This window comes from Dermacentor silvarum, chromosome 3 (genome assembly GCF_013339745.2).
Source record: "Dermacentor silvarum isolate Dsil-2018 chromosome 3, BIME_Dsil_1.4, whole genome shotgun sequence".
NCBI classification, from domain to species: domain Eukaryota; kingdom Metazoa; phylum Arthropoda; class Arachnida; order Ixodida; family Ixodidae; genus Dermacentor; species Dermacentor silvarum.
The window spans coordinates 42,325,056-42,343,915 of record NC_051156.1 but is presented as its reverse complement, the minus strand read 5'-3'; the positions used below and the strand labels follow the sequence as shown (position 1 = coordinate 42,343,915).

The 18,860-nt window shown below is 45.9% G+C and overlaps 1 long non-coding RNA gene across 1 annotated transcript in view; it reads left to right on the top strand.

Annotated features, from left to right (window-relative positions):
• The first annotated feature begins 9,538 nt into the window (after positions 1-9,538).
• Positions 9,539-18,860, top strand: part of LOC125943758 (uncharacterized) — a 54,783-nt gene continuing 45,461 nt past the window's right edge. Inside the window, exon 1 of the long non-coding RNA XR_007465878.1 lies at positions 9,539-9,569. This is a non-coding gene — a long non-coding RNA (uncharacterized LOC125943758). The remainder of the gene's footprint in view (positions 9,570-18,860) is intronic.

The window sequence follows — 18,860 nt, the reverse complement described above, 5'->3', positions numbered from 1 at the left end:
AATCGCCTCGTCCGTCTCCTCAGAAGAGTGCTGGCGTTTGCACTGCTGCATTGGCTCTATGAGCGGCAAGTGCTTCTGCTGTCCTTGCCGCATAACAGCGGCGAGAGTTATCGGGATGCTGCCGCATGCGTTCTTCCTATTCCTTGGTGATAAAGAACTTCTTCGAGCGAGGAATGGAGGCAGCGCGATGTAATGGTAGTAGTAATTGTTGTTGATGTTGCCTCCACCCATGGCATAAAAAATTCCTCAGCATAAGGCCTTCGACTTCTTCTCCGAGCTTACTCTGCTGGTTGCGGACCGAGCCTGCTTCTTCCTCTTAGAACTACCGCTACTGTTTGCGTGGCATGATTTCATTTTGTCAACGGCACAGACAAGCAAGAGTGGCGCCGCTTTTGACCGATGCTTGTGCGTATGTGCCAGTTGCGAGGGAGAAATCCATGGACTAACCTGACCATTGGTAATACGCACTACGCGAGAACAGGAGCTTAACTACCGTTGCTAGCTCGCTCCTTATTTAATCGCCCTTTCCCACTATGGCAGATTGGCCGAGAAGCCGGTCATGAAACGGAAAGGGAGGAGAGAAAATTTCAGGGTAAAGTAGAAATTTTTGACAATCAAGTAGAAAATTTTGACAATTACGGAACAGAAACTTCCTCTGCAGAGACTATTCAACCTCGTGATAGCGCTTGCGGACGCGGTCTTCTTACTCATTAAACTCCCGCAGCAGCTTGCCGCAATAGCCAGTTCGCCGTATTACGACGGTTGGATTCAACCCCTGTTCCCTCGGCAGAGTAACCCGTTGCTCTAAGTATTCGACCATGAGTTAGAGTCAGACACGTTAGCGGCAAAACAGTTAGGTACATAGGTAGACAGAGAGTTAGTCCTCGGAAAGTCCGTGGTGTGCCTTGGGAATGTTAATCGCATTAAAACGTTTTAGTGGACAAGATTACTCCTGCGCGTATTGTGTCTAGAGCACACATCCACGTGTTGGACAATGCGTATATAGTCGCTCATTGTACCGTATCGTAATCACCTGCCACCTACCTCTACCTGTATCTCCCACTTCCCCTTACCCCAGTGAGGAGGCTACACACATGCCCTCCAGGCCGACCTCTCCTCCTTTCGCATCATTAAAATATACTCCTTCTCCTCCTTCTCCTGCCGTTGCAACCATTGTTATCTTTCTTAGACAATCGATCATTTAGGCACCTGGCCGGCTGGTGCGCATAGAAAATGCCACAGCTCAGGGAATTCTATGCATGGACCCAAATGCGCATTCCACGTCGCGATTACGATGATTCAAGACACACAGGCCTTTTTGTTTCTTGGTTGGGAAGCTTCGCCTTGCATGCATGGAAAGCTTGTGAGAGCCAGAATTCCCTACCCGAATATCTACACGCTGTCCACTATTTAGCTGGTGGGCCACTTCATGTTTGAACAGAATCATAGTGATCTTCTGGCACTTATGGGAGGTTCATTTCACAGCCACGGCAGCATCACTTTCGCCACTGTAAAGTTCATTAGCATTTCTTGAGAACATCAGCACGCGCTGCAGGTGATTGTGTATTCCTGTTCACTTATCTCTGTAATTGGTTTCTTGCTACTAGTTCTGATGCTTTTTTTTTCTGCGGATCTCAATTTTCTCACGTTTTTGTCCTTATGTATATAATTCCGTTTCAAGCAATAAGTTTCAGTTGGCCGTAAGCACTTGTGCTGGTCTTTACTCGTCTTCCGGTCTTGCTTCGCGCTACACCCCTTATCAGTATGGCAAACCAACTACTCAGAACCGACACTATTCTAAGCCTGTTTATACTTCCTGCAAATAAAGGCGTGCTTATGGATGATGTGTAGGCAAAGTTTATACTATGTGGGTTACTTGGAGATTGTAAACAAAATTACGTATGCCTACGTTCCAGAGCGTTATAATATAAATATGTTTAATAAAAAGCGCATAATTTAGCCCGCTGTTCTGGGGGAACTAAATGTGCCATCGAAATGAAACTTTCCTCTAATAGTTGTGGTGTAGCGGGCGGCGGGGGATAGTATGGTTGATGGGAATGGGCAAAGTTTCATACGGGTCAGGCATATGCGGGAAGCCCTTAATGTTGGTTGTTCGGTTACAAGGAGCTAATATTCGCAACGTAACTCCTCGAAAGAAGCATGTGCACAGGAAATTAGCCAGTGATTGTCCGAGGTCGCACAGGCCTGCTGTCTTATTCAGGTAAATAACTCAACTTTGGGATTGTCCATTAAATCCTAGTCGCCAACCCTGTTCCGTACGGGTTGTGCACTTCACTTGCATCTTTACAAGAAAAAAAATAGTGGCCTTATAAAGGCGCAATTTTTTCCCCGCTCGTTTAACCGTCTAGTTCTATGTGCGGCCGGAGCATGGCCGACAACGTTTAGTGTACCGGTTTCTTCCGTGCTCTAAGAACGGTGCTCTTCAATTTATAAGCAGTCTTTTGCACACCTGAGCTGGTAAGCGTTGCCTGCGGTGGCGCCTGAGGACAGGCGGCGGCAATAGAGGCCCGTTGGCCTTTTAGAGAGCGTGTATTTGTGAAGGCAAGCACCTCCATCCTGTTATGGATCGTTGCTCAGCATTTGCCAAAAACTGACCCCGTTGTTTGGCAGACGTGATGGATGCAGCGTCTCTGAAGTCTACTACCATGTTGACTAAGACGTCACATTCACTCGTGCAGTTATAGCAACATCATTATTTTAAGAGACGGTGTTTACATTATTGACTGACTTTCATGAGACAACCACAGCTTCTTTATGCTCTCCACTGGTCAATGCTTTAGGTTAATACCACCATTAGTACGTAAACGTTCTTGTTGTGGTCTTGATCGCAACATTTGAAGAAGGCGTCGGCATAGTGCGATCACTTTCGCTCACGTATGTTTTCCACCCGCCCCAAAAGCAGCTGTCTTCGTGTCTGGTTCATTAGCGAGAGCTTACTTGACAAATGGCGTGAACGCCTAGCTTGCTATTTTTCATGAACAGAACACGCTCACTGTCCTGTCGCAGAGAACCGATAACTGTACTGTCGGTATCACACTCGTTAAAGGCACTCCGAACTCTCACGCTTGTGACACTGTTGATATATATATCATATATATATGTCCTCTCGCAAAATTCACTCGCTTACCGCATCCACGACTGCTTTAGATATTAATGGTTACACATGACTTTGGTGCGGGCAGTGCTGAATAGGTAAAATACTTCATAATATCATGCCCCTTGGGATAAGTGACACTCGTGAAAGCGCGCGTCAAACCTATTCAGTTTTTAAAATAATTGACTGATTAACACGAAATGCATTAATCTTTCCTTGTTGCTGTGTGAATCGCAGATCAGTTCCAGATGGTCCAGTCGTCTGCGGACCTTCCTTACCAACACGTCATATTCACCCTTGGTGATAGTTTTTGTGCTATTATCAATAGTCCAAAATCCATCTCATGGATTGTAAAGAACTTATTTCTTTTTATTATTATTATTGTTGGCAGCCATTACTATTACGATGCGCCTACCGGGACACGTTTTCATCCTTTAATATACATCGTAGTTGCAGTCACGGCGTCGTTCGTTTACACATCACCATATTTGTCCAACATAAAGCACCAGGCATGCGAGAAGACAGGCTTGCGCCGCTTTATCTTTGTGTACAATAAGATGTCTGCGTTACAACGCGCGATATCTGCCTGAAAGATCAACAATAGTCGTGAAGGCACACTTCACTATTGAAACATTCGTAGTGATGCTTTCATGCAACTATATTGAACCTCATGAAACAGCAAAAGTAAGTCAGAGCGTTGTTTGCTGTCAAGGTTTTCCGCAATGGTTGAGTGACTGCAACGCTAGATATTTCTCTAGTTACCCTAACCATAAACTCTACGCTCGCAAGAACAGCCTTCAAGGTTACAAGAAGTGTTACCTCAGCGCAGGTGTACATTTGCTTTGTAAACCTTTAGACCTGAGCACTTGAAATACCGCGACCCATCCGCTGTAATTATGATCACCCACGTACCTTCTACGTTCAACGTACCCTGGTTCTTATGTGACCATGTTGTAGTAATGGCGATGGACTAGAAAGGCTGCGATATGTGTAAGGTAAATATTTAACTCAAATCATAACGAGAACGGCGAACGCTGTCGCCCATCGTTGAATCTAATCGCACAGGTAGAGTTCATCTTCTATCTATGCTAGTCTCAAAGGACTTTCCGAATTATTCGGTGGTGCTCACGTACTCTCCAGAATGTGCATAACTATTCGCGACGCGCGCGCAATCTGGTCTACCGGTTATCCATCCTACGCATTACATGGCCTGCCCAGCTCCATTTCTTCCGCTTAATGTCAACTAGAATATCGTCTACCCCCGTTTGATGTCGTAGCCCCCAGCAACTGCGCCTCCGCTCTTCTCGCTCTTTCTCTCCACTCCTGCACTAGCCTCACTTCGCAAAACTGGGCAGCTATTTTGTAGCGATGCCTGTCCGGTAATAATACCTTTTCGCGCTTATCGAACTTTGTCAGTGGTCAGAGTGACGGTCCGCTCGCGTTATCACCGGGATCAGCCTGCCGTGAGCGTTGGATGATAAGACTAGTGTAGAATAAGTCATAAGGCATCGCTACAAAATCGTTGCCCTGATCAACGCAACGGCACGGTTAAACCTCGGCCTTGAAGGGCCCCTAAACCACCTCAGATATTTTTTTGAACATTTCAAGTAAACACGCGCATCTAGGGTCCCTCGATGCCCAGCGCCGCCGTCCAGGGTGGAGACTACCCCGCTGGCGCCGCCATATTGAGTCACACGAGCTGAGACTCAGCTACGCTTGCGTTCATAAATAATGTTACTCGCGGCGCACTTACAAGTGCTTTGCCTTGATGAGGATTTTTTATCGGTATCGCATCTGCACATCTTTATAACCAATAGCCGTTAACTCGTCGAAGGTCCAAGACGTAAATGTATGGCGCCGGGAACATGCCCCAAGTTGCCTAATTCAATTTACATTTAATATGCCGTGTGTATGTTTGAAATACGCACTATTTTTGTTGCGCTTCGATGCTTGGTATATAAGGTTTGCGACCCCCTGTGTGTGGAAGTCTTTCTTTTTCGCTGTCGTATTTTGGTTTACACGTCACGCCTCCTTTACTGTAGCCAGCCACTCGCGCACGGCGGTTAGTTTCCCTTGCGTTGCGCGTGCTCTTCGCGTTCGTTGCAATTATTTGACGATATCTACGCGCAATTTTGCTTTTTTTGCCCACAAGATTGTGTGCTGACAGGATTAAGCTGGTGTAAAAATAACTGCGATGTGAAAATAAGGTTTAGTTAGTGCGGTAGAGAAACATGTAACGTAACTTGTCTGTCTCAATCTTGCGTAGTACACACAAGAAACCAAACGATGCACAAAATACAGTTACTTATAATGTCTAGTACAATCAATCATGAAAGAGATATGTACATGAAAAATTATATGTACTGTGTGGCACCTGAAGGTTATGTTGAAAGACGAGATAAAAAAAATTCGCAAGGTAGGCTCGACACACAATTCGGGATAGGGAGAGTTTTTTTTTAATTTATTCATTACATGAGGGGGTTTCAAGTGAGTACATCAACCTTATTACACACAATATAAATCGAAAACTAGAATACAAACAAGAAAACGCAACCGCGGGTAATATTAATCAAGATATCCAGCCAGAATACATCAGCTACCATAGAATACGTCGCATCAGCCAAACACATCGATGGCGAGTACAGAAAATTTTATAAATAACCATTAGAATACTGATAACTACATTGAAAAAATAAACAACACTGCATACATATCGCGTACAAAAACCGTAAATGAAACTAAGACAGTCAAATACAGATTGGCAATGTTTTTCACTTCGAAAATATGTCCATGATGATGTAGGGCTCTTGACTTGAACAGACGGCGCCCATCCTGTCGATTTCCCTCGTACTGGTCCTCTTCAAAGTGCTAAGTACAAGTAAAACAACGAAAGTGATTATTGATATGAAAAGTTGCCTTTTAAATACAGAGAATCCATTACAGTGCTTAAAAATAAATTTTCGCAGAAGTAATGCTGTATTGCCTCGCTTCACACGTTTCGAAGAAATGCACAGGCTACAACAGACACCATGCCAGAAAGCGCCGAAACATTTTGGTCCCATGATGCCCCTTAACTCTACTACACCTGGGCATACCGTGCACAGGCATTTAAAGACCGTCACAGTACCCACTACGATCGGGAATGAGCACGAATGACCATCGGCTTACGAGCACCACGCTACAAATATATTCGTCTAAAAAATCAGCTATATAACGTAACAACCTGAGATCCGCAAGATATCTGCTGAGAATAGAGAAAATCACAATGCTTCGCTTGCCACGTACACAACAGCCGCTCTCCCCAGAAGAAGCACTGCGTTCTTTAGTCCCAAATAACCAGTAGCGAAAAGAGAAACTGAGGTAAAAAAAAAGAAACAAGAGACACACGATGTATGCTTCCCGTGAAAAAGTAAAATAGGTGGTTTACATGACGATTTGTAGCTAATGTAAGGCTATCTCGCGGCGAAACATTTTCGTCAGTTCTTAAAATAAGGGTACTACTCGCATAGACTGCGCTGATCAAAACGGCAAAAGCCTGTGCGACGCGCGCTCGCAAACCATAGGCTACTCAGCATCGGTGCAGTGCTTAGTTCGTGAGCGAACGTAGGTACGTGAGCGAGGATCAGAGAATACTTTCTTATTTATGAAAAACACGATGCGATAGTCTAAACTTTCTTGACACTTACCTCGCAAATGTAGGAGCTATCCGTTGCCTTCCAGTGATACCGCTTTACTTGGGCTTCCCATCTCTTCCTCCGCTCTGGATCCCGGGGGAAGCGTAAACAACGAAGCCCTTTACGCGTCGATCCGGTGCACTTGGGAACACAACAGTCCGTCATGTCGACTCGATGCACTTGACAAGCTTGTCATTCATGCGGCTGAACACTGTCCAGCAAGTAGAAGCGTCAGCGAAGCATCCGCGCGCACTGTGTCTGGAACTAAGCACCGGCATCAAGCACTCGCAACCGCTCGCTGTGACTCAAGATGGCGTCGCAGCGAGAAAGCGGCGGCGCGTGTGCGGTCGAAGGATGGCACCACCCTGAACGGCGGCGCTGGCATCGAGGCACCCTACGCGCATCGACTTCAGAATGCCGTCACGATCAACGATGCCAAACGCTGCAGCGCTACGAGCCGCGAGCTAAAACACCTATATATTAAAAGTAGCGCCAACCACTTCCCTCCTCCTCCGTTCCACTGTCGCCCTCGGCGCAGCCAGTGCGATCGAGGCGCGATGTCGACTGTGGTGCCGCCTACGTCTGACCTGCCGTGGCAGACGACAGATAACTAAAGCCCCTAACGCGCTACCCGAGGAAATTCGCGGAAAACTTCGATCGCGCCCTGCGGAGAAGTTTTTGAGGCGCGATTTTGCTTCGTCAGCCAGTAACTGCCCTTAATAATGCCGTTTTGGAAGTAGCAACGCGACGATGCGAGACGGCGCAAATACCAAGTGTGAAGCACACGTTTGCCCTCTCCGGATGGTAAACAAAAAAACCTTTTGCCCTATCCTTGTCGGTTGCGGCAACTTAAGGTGCAGCAGTATTCCATCACAACGAAGTTCTTGTCCCTAACACGTTTGATCCGTTTGTGCGTATCGCGCTTTCGTCGCACAGGCTCGAGAATGGCGGTCGGAGCGCGCTGGAAAGAAAAAAAAAATATACAAAAGCGCAACGCGTGCTTCCACGTGACACGTATTGGCCAATGGGAAAGCGGAGGAGGCTAGGGCGATAGGAGGCGGCGAGGAGGAAACGCTGGGGTGAGCGCGGTGGCGGCAAGGTCTAAGAATGGCGCTACTTTTTATATATGGGGATTTTACTGCGGGCGCGCCAAAAAAAAAAAATAAATAAACATTGCCATCCTCCTTTCCTGACTTTTCCGGTATACCAGCGGTCGTCACGATGTCAGCAAGGTGAATCTGGTGGTATCAGTGGCGATGGCGATGCCCATTGGTCGAACAAGAACCTACGACTTCCGGTTTGTCTGCTAGCAGGTACGCGCGCTCCCTGCTCTTCCACGTCGTGTTGCTCGCTTGTGCGCCCTTGCGAATCGGTAATTACAGCCCGCAACGAAAGTGCCAAATCGCTCGCGTTGCAACATAGTAGTGCTTAGCGGTCAGATTAGCTGCGCGAACAGATTGCGACAGTGAAGGCCTTTGTAGACGAGCGCGCCACACAGGGTCTTTAGCGGCACGCTTCGCATGAACACGGGCTGGCACTGCCGCAACAGCGGGTATACCCGCTGTTGCTGCAGTGCCGGCCCGAGAAGCGCCGAGTCCATGTCCTCGTTACCGGCACGCTAACTCTCCGCATGCCGTTTGCCATTCGCGGGCCGCGTTCGACGGCGGTTTTACTCGCGAACGGCGAGATTTCGTTGCCGTAGAGAGGGTGACACCGGGACCCATTAGTGCGGTAGCCTCACCACCACTGCCGCCGACCGCTCGACGGCGCCGATATCGTCGCTAGGCCTTTTCCGGCTCACTTCAAAGCTAAAACGGAGGGCGCTTCGGAATGAATTACCGACGCTCACAAGCCGCAATATTTTCTTACCGTTGTTATCGCTTTTCGCAATCATTGTACACAAAGAAGAAAAATACGCTGATATTAGCGGCGCCGTCGGCTACGATGTGAGCACAGCCGAGCCGGTGGTCTCCCGTCGTTGTTTTCGTTGCCGGTGGTGGAGGCGCGCAGCTTCGCGGTCGTCGATTGGCCCGTTGATCGTGAAGCGGGCGGGGCGCCGGCCGAACTGCCGTCTACTTTGGACACCTCTTGCGCGGCAGACGTTCTACGGCACTGGAGGCCGGTTCGCCGTCAGTATATGTCCCGCTAGCGTGGACGTACCTTAACCGGAAGTAGGCAGTGTTTTGAGAGCCGCGTTGGCGATGACGTATGTCACGTGACATTTCGAAAAAGCACTCGGCGAGGAGGGGAGAGCAGCCGACGAGGAGAGTAGCGAAAAGCGAAACGAGCGAGGGCCGTTTGTCGATCATCAAACGTGTGTAACTCCGCTATTACGGCACGATTTCGAAAAATTCTCGCGACTACGTGTTTGTTGTAGACTCGTGCACAACTGCAACACCAGAACTAAATTTCGACCTCTGGGTGGTTTAAGGGCCCTTTAAGCAGCTCCGCTGTTAGAAAATGGAAGTGCATAGTAGAGTCCTAAATTTAATATAATTTGATGAACAAATATTGTCGCTTCATCCACCGTTTCAACAACGGTACTTCTCTTTGTCAATCGCTGCTCTGACGAAAAGCAGTCGAGGAGTCCTCTGGTCGTTACGTTGGCTCCAGCAACAGTATTGACTGGTACTCCCTTTGCGAAGATAAAGTAGCTAATAGTATTCCTAGAAATTTAAATCGTTTTGCCTTCTTAAAACAGTGCCTAATAACAACTGTTTAATCACTCTGTGTATTTTTTTTTACATTCAGACGAAACCTGACCACATGGGACAAATCACGTAAGCCTCTCAAAATGACTTTATTGCATTGTGCGCGCCAATATGTATTTCTTGTACATGAGAAACTAATGATAATGCAACAACTTACGTATAATGCGCTAAGTGAGAAATGTTGGCTAATTTTTGATAACTGGTTTCGGCTATTACACTTATGAACGGAGCCTGCATGAGGTCGGCACAAACTCTACAAGGATGTTGAAACCAAACCCGGGCGCCCTGCTTGAACACGAACCAAAAAGCACGTAACTGATTTTCACATTTCGGACAAGTACATTTCATGGCACTACTTTATCCCAGCAAGGCTATTAGTGGCACCGAGCGTCGCTCTGAAAAGTTTTGTAGGCCTATGAGACGTATCCCCTAATTATAGAGTCATAATGTTTATCATTACTAAAACGAAAATACAGTTTCGTAGCAGTAGATATCTTTACGAGAGCATTACCAGTCAACATTGCCGTCTGAAAGCTTTGTATATGCTTTGGTATCCGCTATTCACATCCTACACCTGCCTCGCAAGGAGCGGCTAGCACCTACCAATTCAACTTGCCCCGGCGCTAACGAAGTAACGTTATGCTAACCGGAGGCCAGTAACTTCATTTACATTCCTAAACTTCGCGCCCAATTTTGTCACCCGGACGTTCAAATGATTCGTAGTTCAAATGAAGTGCACCATTTCCTGCTGGCTCTCTTTAGCATTCGTTGGCTTACAAGATATCGCCTAATTATAGAGTCATAATGTTTATCATTACTAAAACGAAAATACAGTTTCGTAGCAGTAGATATCTTTACGAGAGCGTTACCAGTCAACATTGCCGTCTGAAAGCTTTGTATATGCTTTGGTATCCGCTATCCACATCCTACACCTGCCTCGCAAGGAGCGGCTAGCACCTACCAATTCAACTTGCCCCGGCGCTAACTAAGTAACGTTATGCTAACCGGAGGCCAGTAACTTCATTTACATTCCTAAACTTCGTGCCCAATTTTGTCACCCGGACGTTCAAATTATTCGTAGTTCAAATGAAGTGCACCATTTACTGCTGGCTCTCATTAGCATTCGTTGGCTTACAAGATAAGGCATGTGAATAGTGACTACATGAACTACATTCCTTTAGCTGTACCGCGTGACACAGCGGGGAAAATGTTTGCATGAGAAAACGAAGCGGAAGGACAACAAAACGTTTATTAGCCATGTTTTGATGCAACAACTAGGCTCCATTTCAGCAACTCCGTGTGGTCCAGTGGAAGCTACGGGTCGCCTGATTTACCATGAGTGCAGAACCAGAAAATTCTTCTCCATTGCCCACCTTTAACCCCCCACGGCGCGATGCCTACTCAATAAACGTTTACCGGAAGCCGCCGTGGTAGCTGAGTAGCGGCGGAGTTGCGCTGCTGTGAACTCCAGTACGCGGGTTCGATCGCGGCCTCAGGGCAACCATTGTACCGCGCTACGGGTCCACGTTAAAGAACACCAGGTAGTCGGAATTATTTCGGTCCTCATTATGGCCTACCTCAGATCAGGTCCTGGTTTTGGCGCATAAAACGCCAGAACTCAATTTTTAAATATTTAGGCTTCTCGCAAAGAATGGCAGCGCACAATGGGGGAGATTTCCTTTCTTTTCAGAGCCCACATTTTCCTGCCGTTACTGATTAACTGACAAGAGCCCTACACTCAGCTGCTATGCGTGAAGTTGGTGAGACAAAGTACAGACTTTCATAAGTCGTCTAGTACTACCATAACTCGTGAGCGCAGGACCGACGTGGAAAATAAGGAAGACACAGACTTTCCGATTATTGACATTGGGGCAAAACGCAACAACGCTAGTGCATCATGAAGATTAAAGAACTGCCGGAAATTGATCTGTAGCCCTGCATTGTGGAGTAATTCATACGCCACTGTGCAGTTTCGGCACCATCAAACAGTTAACGTTCATGTTTAAATACTAACATGCACTAGACACGGCTCAACACGTCATTTCGAGAAATGCACATAGATTTGTTGCGTAGAGGCAATGTCCCAATGCTCGTACGTTTTGATGGGCTTTAGATAAATAATCTGGCATGTGCGTTTTTAAAACTTCATATTCTGTAAACAGAATGTAAACCAGGTTTAATTTAATGGGTAGGTGCTAGCCGCTCCTTGCGAGACAAGTGTAGGAAGTGGATAGCGGATACAAAAGCATATACAAAGCTTTCAGACGGAAATGTTGACTGGTAACGCTCTCGTAAAGATATATACTGCTACGAAACTGTATTTTTGTTTTAGTAAGGATAAACATTATGACTCCATAATTAGGCGATACGTCTGATAGGCCTACAAAGCTTTTCAGAGCGACGCTCGGTGCCACTCCGAAGTTCGTAACACACACCAGAGTGTGAATCTGCAACTGAAGTATAAGCAGTTTCCTGACAAGCGCGGTGTGCTTGAATAGGAGAAGCAACCAGTTATAGCACTATTGATTACCCGCCTTGGTGTACGTAGTGGCTATGGCATTGCGCTACCAAGCCGAGGGTGCGGGATCGAATCCCGGCAGTGGCGGCCGCATTTCGATGGCGGTGAAATGCGGAAACGCCCGTGCCCCGTGCATTTGGGGCACGTTAAGAAAGCCCAGGAGATCAATATTAATCCGCAGTTCCCCACTGCGCAGTACCTCATAATCATATTGTGGTTTTGGTACGTAAAGCCCCTGAATTTTTAAAATATTGATAAGATAACGCTACTTCGGCCCAAGCCGACAAAGCAATCTTTCATGCAATGATATAAAATTTGGCGGCAATTGCAACCGTAACAACGAATTAAGGTGGTGTAAGCAGAATTGTACGCAACGAATTATATGTAATTGATTACTTGTAATCAATTATGTTTGTGTAGTGTTATAATTTAACAATTAGTTTGCTTCCTCGGTAACATTTGATGTAATTCAATTCCGTTTTCAGTAACAAATCACATGTAACCAGTTACATTGTTTTAAGAAACAAGCTGACAGGTGAAGCAGCAGGGGACACCTAAATTGGCCGGAACAGCCAAAGGGGATAAAAGCACGTAATGTGTTACCTCCTACCCACAATCATCATCATGCAGCGACGCTTCGATCACATGGACATGACGTATTTGTAGATTAGCACATTTCTCTTGGAAGTTCGACTTCTGGCATTTCTCTCATAATAAACTTATCTCGCCTATTCCTGGAAACGTTTATAGGCGGCCTTTGTAGTCAACAAGATCGGCTGTTTAATTTCTCTAAGCGTTTTTATTTTCATTATTGCGTTAGCTTTCTTTGGCTACTTCGCACACATTCATACAGTGGGTAGGGCAGGGCATCGGTCTGCTGTGCTGAAGGAACAGGGTTCGAAATTGACCGTTGGACTTACTTTGGCCACTGAGTATGTGGCAATATGTATGTATGTGCCGCTCTTCAACCAACCTCTTTCACGCTGACGTGGGTCACTGTAGATGCGCGCGTGTGTGTGCACCGTTCTACAATCAAACTATGTGACACTCGGCATGTTCGACGAGGTCTGTGATGGCCTTCAATCAACCTCTTTGATGCCAACTTAGATCACTATCTACGTGCCAGGAGGTGTGCCGTTCTTCCATAAACCTCTCGCCAACTCGCGTCACTGATTATGGGCCACCGAGTGTGCCGCTAGAGAGGGGACAATTATCAGCGTTCGCAGGCACCTGCACGCCACGCTTCTTACCTCGGTGTCCACACGCGGACTTCTCGGCACAAGCCACTAACTGGCGCCGCGTGTCCAGAAAGAAGCGCGAGAGAGGAGCCCGGTTGCCGTATGATTCAGTGTGCGAACGCAGGTGCGTGCCATGCATTTCGGAGGCTATGCGCAAGCTTCGCGGCGGCGCTGCTAGATGGCGGCGAGTGCTTTAAGGCAAGCGCTGAAGAGAAATACCGCTGCAGTACATGCTCGTACGCAATTCGTTTCCACGGCGGCAATAAGCTGTGTCACTGCATTGATTCAATGCTAAACGCATTACCGTCCACAGCCGCCGTGAGGCTTTCTCTGTTACCTACATTTTATTCTCTTAAAACCATAGCGCCATTTAAGGGGGGATACATACCACAAACTGAAACAAACCACAGCACTACTTATTTAAAAAATTGTACAAAAATTAGCAAAAAGGAAGAAATGAGATACATCAGAATATTAATGGACATTCCCAGCCTAAAATGAAGCCTTTAGCATAGCGATAATGGCATCGTAGAAGAATACAAGGAAACATTACACACTGATCTCTAAACATAACAGAAAAAGAAGTCAGAAATAAAAAAAAATGTGTAAAGATCAGCTGCGAAAGCTTTGATATCAACCATGCTATCAACTGTAGCAGTCAGTCAACTCCATTCAGAAATGACTATGACTTTTCAGATATAGAGAGACGAGAGAGTCTTTTCAGATAGAGAGAAGTTTTTGGCCGGTAAACAGATATGTACATACCTCGTTACTATTACACGACTCCAATACTGATTGTAACACATGATAAGTATTTACAATGATGAATGAAATACATATTTACATTAAATTGCGTTGAAGATTTACCAACCATTTCAAGTAATGTAAAAGAATGCTGGCGTCTGTGACAATTTGCTGTTTTAATATCATTGGATAACTAGTGAATCACACTTAATATTAGTCGTCAAATTAAAAATGTCCTTTTATAGCTCGATAGTGATGGTACCTTCGGACACTATTGCCAGTAAATCACCTAATACTATTTTTTTCAGATTTTCACTACTCTTATTGACAATGCCTCCAGCTGTCGTTAAGAGCTGCGCTTCATCGAGACCTTAGATCACAGCATCGCGGCATCGAGTCGAGTAACCACAATCTTTTGAGCAAGGTGTTCATATGTCGCTACGCAACCTTTCTCCCCAGCGCCTGCATTGAGAAAGTTTTCAGTGTCGCTGCGGATGCCTACACACACACACACACACACACACACACACACACACACACACACACACACACACACACACACACACACACGCACAACACACACACACAAACACACACACACCACACACACACACACACACACACACACACACACACGCACGCACGCACGCACGCACACACACACACACACACACACACACACACACACAATTTGTCGCATAAAACTGAAAAAGCAATTCTTGCGAAGCCAAACCAGAGGTGAACGGTTGCAGAAGACACATTGAATGAAGCAGGCCACCTCGTCCTATTTAGCGCATTTCTGCAATGTTCTTAGGGAAGAAAGTGACGTTAAAGTAACCGATTACGTTTCAGTAATTGCGTAATCACTTTCTTGGGGCAGTAATTGATAACCGTAAATATTTACGTTTTTGATAAGAAGTAATTGCAATTGTAGCCCGTTACTTTTTTGGGACATGTAGAAATCTGGGTGCAAACAACTGCTCGTTATCTGCGCAATATTCCAGCAACCCAACGCCATTTTAGGCATATAATAGTTCGGCTGTCCTGCAACTTTTACTTTTTGACGATCGCAAAAGGTGTGCCAGAAATGGAGCATGGGCACATAAACGGCTATATACGCGGAAAGTAATCAACCTTGCTTGGAGCACCGAAGTGCCTGCTCACAATTTGATACACCCATAGAGGACTCTAAACGAAAACACTATATCAGTTAAGACTAATAAAACATTCAGTGAGAGTATATTGCCGTTAAATTCGCGGTAAAATGTCGAATTTAGAAGAGAAAAATACATTTTTTAATTTTATGCCGAAATACCAGCGAGAGTACATCAGTGTGACATGACTGATTCCGAAGTTTTCTTTTTTTGTAGTTGGGCCACGTCGGCGCATTCATCGTCATCATCATCAGCCTATATATTTGTCCACTGCAGGACGGAGGCCTCTCCCTGCGATCTCCAACTACCCCTGTCTTGCGCTTGCTGATTCCAACTTGTGCCTGCAAATTTCATAACATTATCACCCCACCTAGTTTTCTGCCTCTCTCGACTGCGCTTCTCTTGGTATCCAATGTGTAACTCTAATGGTCCACCGGTTATCAATCCTACTCATTACATGGCATGCCCAGCTTCAGTTTTTTCTCTTAATGTCCATTAAAATATCGGCTATCCCCGTTTGCTCTCTGATCCACACCTCTGTCTTCCTGTCTTTTAAGGTTAGGCCTCACATGTTGCGTTCCATCGCTCTTTGTATGGTCCTTAAGTTGTTCTCGAGCTTCATTGTAAACCTCCAAGTTTCTTCCCCATATGTTAGCACCGGTAGAATGCAATGATTGTACACTTTTCTTTTCAACGACAGTGGTATAAGCTCCCAGTCAGGATGTGGTAATGTCTGCCGTATACACTCCAACCCAATTTTTATCTTCTGTAAATTTCTTTCTCGTGATCAGGGTCCCCTGTGGGTAATTGACCTAGATAAACGCATTTCGTTACAGACTCTAGAGGCTGACTGGCGATCCTCAATTCTTGTTACGTTGCCAGGCTATTGAACATTACTTTTGTTTTTTGTATCTTAATCTTCAACCCCACCCTTAAATTCTCTCGGTTAAGGTCCCCAATCATGTTTTATAATTCGTCCCCATTGTTTCTGAATAGGGCAATATCATCTGCAAACTGAAGGTTGCTGAGATATTTGCCGTTGATCCTCAGTCCTAAGCCTTCCCAGTCTAAGAGCTTGAATACTTCTTCTAAGCATGCAGTGAATAGCATTGGGGAGATTGTGTCTCCCTCCCTGACCCTTTCTAGATAGATAACTTTCTACTTTTCTTGTGAAGAACCAAGCTAGCTGTGGAATCTTTGTAGATATTTGCCAATATATTCACGTATGCCTCCTGTACTGCTTCATTCCGCAATGCCCCTATGACTGCTGGTATCTCTACTGAATCAAATGTCTTTTCATAATATATGAAAGCCATATAGCGAGGTTGATTGTACTCCGCAGATTTCTCGATTACCTGATTTCTCGATTACCTCATCCATGGATATGATCTATCGCAGAATATTCCTTCCTGAAGCCAGCCTCTGCTCTTGGTTGGCTAAAGGCAAGTGTTGCCCTGACTCTATTGGAAATTACCTTGGTGAATATTTTATACAATACTGAAAGCAAGCTCATGGGTCTGTAATTATTCAATTCTTTAACGTCTCCGTTCTTATCGATTAGTATAATGTTGGCGTTCTTCCAGCTCCCAGGTACACATGAACGCAGAACACGAAGCAATGGCCTCAATATTTAAAAAAAATGAAGAGCAAATAACACAGATCGCAAAAAACATACAGAAGAAACTTGAGGCTTTCCCTATAGTAGCCTGAGAATATAAGGAACTGGTAGACGTTATGCACCAGGAAATAAGGAAGACATGGCAAAACAGTTGTTGAGTTGGACAGAGGAAACCGCGTCAGTGGTGGAACAATGAAATAAAGGAAGCTATAGAAGCGCGTAAAGAGGGGTCTAGGGTTCATTGAGAAGCCAAAAGGTTGGGATTACAAAAACAAGAGGTGCTGCTTAGATGGAACACATACCGAGGAAAGAAAAGGGTGGCTAGTGAGCTCGTGCAAGTAAAATTAGATGCGCGAGTGAAGGTTGGGTGCATAACATTCACAAAAGAGATGAAGGCGCCCCAAAAATATTCTGGAACCATATAAAAACACTCGGAGCTCGTACTAAAACCTCGCAGACGGCTATAAGGGATGAAGACGGTAACGTCTACGAAGGAGACGATGCGCTGCGGTACATCACAGCGTTAAGGAATAACCGCAGCACGAGAAAAAGCGTAGTTCCGACAACAGATCCTTCAACAACGGATAGGCCTGAAAGGTGAAAATTTAGCACAGAAAGATTTTATTGGAAGAAGGCAGCAGAAAATGTCCCTAATAACACGGCAACAGGAGCCGATGAAATCCCAATACATCGGTCCAAAGAGCAAGGCACTGTTGACTAATGCCATAGAACGAATTAAATTGATTGAGTGATTAGAACGAATTATATTGATTGAGTGATTAGAACGAATTAAATTCGGGCTGGATGGCACGAGAGCAAGATCAGAATCAGAAATTTATTATTAAAGGTTGGGACATATTACAAGTGTTTAGTATACAGAAGGAGGTCTCATCTAGAGGCAAAGGGGTTAACAAGGAGGTCTCATCAAGAGGCAACCTCATCTAGAGAGGCAAAATGGATAAGGATAAGATGAGCTCGTACAGGCCAGTTACAGTAACGTCGGTGATATACAGAATGTCAATGCAACACTTATAATCAGAACCGTCAAAGTGGGTTGAGAAAAACGATGTATTGGGGAAATACAGAATGGGTTGAGGCGAGGCAGACGTTTAGAGGCGCTGCAGTACGGAACGACGATGAAAGGACTGACGAAGACAATGACCACCGATAGTCGCACACGGGCTCTTCTGTCTTCTGGTCGTTGAATATATATTGTAAATATATCGTCTAGCGCCTTTTATCCCCAGAAAATTTTGCTGGAGGTGCGTGATTTTCATGTATCAAGACGGATTTACGCAGCGGATGCTACTTGGCTGCCTCCAGAATGCTAGCCCAAGGCGGGGACGAGAAAGCTTCGGGCAGGGCACCAACCGTGCCAACCGCCGCCAACCGCCCCATCGTATTCACACAACAACGTGACTCAGGTATCTTTTCCGGCTCTGACAACACCGACGTCGAAGATTGGCTTCAACTGTACGAACGGGTCAGCACTAGCAAGAACTGGGGCCCTACTCTGACGCTAGCGAACATCATATTTTACATGGTGGGCACGGCACAAGTGTGCTTTCTGAATTACGAACAGGAAATTACGAACTGGGAAGAATGTAAGCTAAGGCTCATCGATCTGTTCGGCAAGCCCATCGGACGCCGTCATGCTGCGCAGAAAGAACTTGCACGCCGCACTCAGACTTGCAACGAGTCCTATGTGTCGTACATTCAGGACGTGCTCGCGTTTTAACGCAAATTCGATGACAAGATGCCAGAAGTGGAAACAGTTGCCCATATCCTCAAACTTATCGCGGATGACGTGTTTACACTCTTGGCTTTTAAGAACTCTTCCACAGTGCAAGACGTTATCAACCAATGCCAAGCTTTGAAGAAGCAAAAATTCGCCGCATTAGTCCGAACTTTAGCCGTCTTCCGAACACGGCTTCGACGTCTACCTGCGAGGACCTCCGTCTCCCATCCGTTCCTGCTGCACACGACAATATGTGTGCATAATCCGCCGCGAGATTGAAGCTGCCTCCCCAGTTGCCCTTCAGCTGCGTACCCCCGACGAGTCCCATGCCACAATTTCCCTTATCCAGA